This window comes from Pseudophryne corroboree, chromosome 7, assembly GCF_028390025.1.
Source record: "Pseudophryne corroboree isolate aPseCor3 chromosome 7, aPseCor3.hap2, whole genome shotgun sequence".
Taxonomy (NCBI): domain Eukaryota; kingdom Metazoa; phylum Chordata; class Amphibia; order Anura; family Myobatrachidae; genus Pseudophryne; species Pseudophryne corroboree.
In genome coordinates, this window is record NC_086450.1 from 211,051,213 (window position 1) to 211,055,411 (window position 4,199).

General features: G+C 42.5%; 1 pseudogene; it reads right to left on the bottom strand.

The window, feature by feature from the left end:
• Nucleotides 1-2,410: 2,410 nt before the first annotated feature.
• Nucleotides 2,411-2,529, bottom strand: LOC134946199 (5S ribosomal RNA; annotated as a pseudogene).
• Between the last annotated feature and the right edge of the window lie 1,670 nt (nucleotides 2,530-4,199).

The window sequence follows — 4,199 nt, forward strand, 5'->3', positions numbered from 1 at the left end:
GGCGCTTCCACTAGGCAGCTTTAGGCAGCTGCCTATGGGCGGGGGACATGAAGGGGCGGCCCACTGAGGCTGCATTGAAAAGAAAGCAGTGGTTTCATAGGTGTGCAAAACGGGCACACACTCTAATGTAGAAACATAGCCGCCCAGTGGAGCAAGTATGCGGGCGGGTACGCTCGGGTACCGTGGCGCCCGCCGCACACTTTACACCTGTGTCCCGGTCAGAGCCGCCGTCAAGGGATGACGTCGTCCCGCCCCGACAGAGAAGGGGGTCCGCCCATGTGCACAGTGACAGGACCATCCTAGTCTGCATGTGACGATCACCCTCATCCCCGGATCGCACACAGCGCAGCTGAAGAAGGTAATTCATAGCAGAGTATAGGCCGGGAGAGCGGGCGCTCCTCCCCTACCCTATCTTCCCAGCAGCACGTGCGGCGGGCGCCACGGTACCCGAGTCTGTAGTCCTTCCCCCATGTGAAAGGCAGCCAAGACTGAGAAGAGGCTGCGGCGTTGATTATTCGGACAGGTTACCATCCTTGACAGATTGGTCTTATGCAGTTGGGGACAGCTCAGGTACTTGAGGTGTTGAAGAACAGGTAAACAGTCTAGGGGAGTAATTTGATTGCTGACTGCGTCTCTCCAGATGTAGTGGGACTACAAGTCCCAGCAGATCTTGTCAGCTAAATGTGCTGGGACTTGTAGTGTTATCAAAGCTGGAGAGGCCATATCAAGCCAAGCACAGCAACATATCATGGTTTAGTTTTATATATATATATATATGGCGTGGTGAGAGTATGGCGCCACAAGTATAGGTGTATAGACCGGTTATAAAATTAAAAGTGTATACATAAAATGTATTAACCAGAGGTGTAGTCACTCCTTTACGAATAAAAGGTGTCAGCTGACCCCAATAGATAGGCAGTGATAAGCTGCCTGTTAGTTAAAAATGTGCAAGGGAGGGTAGGGGTAATAGCGACTCACAGTGTCTACACATTAAAGGATATATATGTGAAGAAACGATAAAATACGTATTTTTCTTTTTAAAAAACAGGGGGGTATTTATTATTAAAAAACATATAATAACAATAAGAAAAATGTGTATTTTTAGGGGTGGTATAAAAAGTCAAGAAAAAATAAAAAATAAAAAAGGATTGAAGTTAAAACATGAGTTTAAACCAATTAAAACATAGAAAACATAACTGGAACTATAAAAGTATATAAAAATATTTTTAGATAAGAGAAGGTGCTTATCTTAGAAAAGGGAGGTCACTTGAGGTATACCCAACGCGTTTCGTCCATCTGACTTCATCAAGGGGTAAAGGGCTACTGAGCAGACATTCTATTTATAGCCAGGGTGATTAGAAATGTAACTATGACATCACTTCCTGTTAGGGACTATTTAGTTAAGCAATTAACTAAGGCATCATAAAAAATAAGATCTATATATAGCCAGAGACAGATCTAGAGGGCTTAATCTACATAGGATGAATTTAATTAAAAAACGAGTGTCTCAACCAGTGTTATAACATGAAGTGAAGAAAAATATGTCCAGGAGCGCTTTTTGCCCCACTTCCGCCCCGCTTCCTGTGTCCGATTCCGCGTACTGCGCATGCGCGCGATGCCCCGTTTCCGGTCCTCGCGTCTCTTTGCAGGCGCTGCGCTGCCCCACTTCCTGTGTGTGTAACAGCGCATGCGCACGGCGTTCCGTTTCTGACAACAGCATAACTGTGTGGGCGCTGTGTTGCTTGTGTCTTAGTGGTGATTGGATCGATAGTGTTGTCAATCATCACAGGCGGCCATCTTTAAGAAGCCATATTAGGCAGGACACGTTCATTCAGTGGTGTTTTCAGCTATTTGCCGAATTACATAAAAAACACAAATAAAGCAGAGATTAATAAGTTGTTTAAGTTCATTATAGAATTGGAGCAAAAGGAAGGTTATATTGAAAGGAGTTCATGCTGCTTGATACTTGATTTTTAGAAATCTATATATGCATAGAAAGAGAATTAAGCCTCTAACTAGGCTATTTACATATTAGTGAAGCATTTAAATATATAATTATTTTCATTAGTATAAGGCCAATATATTAAACGGTGCAAAGTACATTTATTAAAAGCATTGTGCATTTAATGTATTTAACCAGTGAGGAGTGTATATGAGTACAGAGTGCACATGCCACAATAGGGAGAAGAAGTGTTATTCCGTGTGCACTGGTGTATAATAATTTAGCGTGTAATAACGTCGGTAATAGACAGAACGTAGGAAAGCGATACATATATTGCACAGATTCATCTGTGCAACATGATTAAGTGTGTTACGTGAGGTTAAACGATAATAAAAGCGGTGGTCAATAAGCCTGTATTTATGTCAATATTTAACATTGCTGGTATGTCATGGGCTAATTGTATCTCACATTGTACAGTACCCAGTCTTCCCAAGTGGTTCCCCGCTTGGTACTATTTGGGCCCTACACTGCTTAGCTTCCAAGATCGGGCGAGATTGGGCGTCCGCCAGTGTGGTATGACTGTATCTCGTGGATAAATAACTGAGTCGTACAGCAATCTGAATTTATTAACATGACAGGCAATTTAAACCAGTGCTTCATATTGTGATTTTAACAAGTACTAAGTGTATAAGGGTTCGATATGCCCCTGAAAAGTGAAGAGAGAAATAGAAGTGAAAATAAAACTGAAGGAATAAGACCAGGCAATGGCTCCTCATCATAGAAACGGTGCGATCTCATATCCTTCGTTAAATCCTAAGGGATGAGTAGTACTCAGCTGGAAGATCCAGTACATCTCTCTCTGGGATAACTTCTTCGCTAGATCTCCACCTCTTTCGCCGCTTGTGACGTGTTCAATCGCCTTAAAGGACAGTTCTTCCGGATTAGACTGATGTTCTTGTTTAAAGTGTCTGTAGAGTAAGTGTGTATCCAATTTATTCTTTATGCTACGCACATGTTCTTGTATCCTGATTTTCAACGTCCGCTTTGTTTTGCCTACATACTTTTTGTGACAGGTGCATTCCATAAGGTAAATAATTGACGTGCTATTACAGTTCATAAAGTCTTTAATTTTGAATTCTTTAGTACCATCAGTGTTACTGAAAGTCCTCCTATTCGGGTTCAGGAATCTGCAGATATTGCAATGTCCACATTTATATGCACCAACGCATTTTGGAAGAGAGCGTTGATTATCTTCTGGTGGTAGTGCTTGTAGCATACTAGGTGCGAGGATGTCCTTAAGATTTCTAGATTTACGGAAGATCAGCTCAGGTTGTGGTTTAAACTCATGTTTTAACTTCAATCCTTTTTTATTTTTTATTTTTTCTTGACTTTTTATACCACCCCTAAAAATACACATTTTTCTTATTGTTATTATATGTTTTTTAATAATAAATACCCCGCCCAGTTCATGACGTCAGTCCCCCGACGGATCGGGCAGTGTGTATGCACAGCACACTGCCCGATCCGTACAGAGATATATCTGCAGATCAGTTGATCTGCAGATATATCTACTAGTGTGTACCCACCTTTACAGTTTAATACATTTGTTCCAAACCCCTGAGCCGGAGGTACTGGTTAGACACTTAAATGTCACAAATACAATGATTTATTGGCGTAGGAGGGCAGGGGGTGCTGTTCTGGCAATGGATGCAGAGGGTTGACGGCCAGGTGGCCATCCCATTGAAGGCATATGACGTCATCTGGCAACATCAGCGGACTGAAGTGTACACATGCTAGTGAGTACGTGTATGTATGTATATATATATGTGTATATATATATATATATATATTATGGGGGAGCATAGTGCAGTCAGTACGTACAGATGAGGTGGGGGCCAACACCACAATGCAGCACACACAGACGTGGAGAGGGCGGTCAGCACAATGCAGAAAATACAGCTGGAGACAGGACAAACAGCTCAATGTAAAACATACGGATGGGGGGTCAGCGCAATGCAAGACAAAGAGATGGGGGCACAGACAGCACAATACAGAACATACTTATGGGGCAGATGGACAGCACAATACAGAATACATATGGGGACGGACGGACGGACAGCACAATACAGAACATATACTGTATATGGGGACGGATGGACAGCACAATACAGAACATACATATGGGAATGGATAGATGGCACAATACAGGAAATATAGATGGGGACAGCACAAAGCAGGACATACATATGAGGACAGT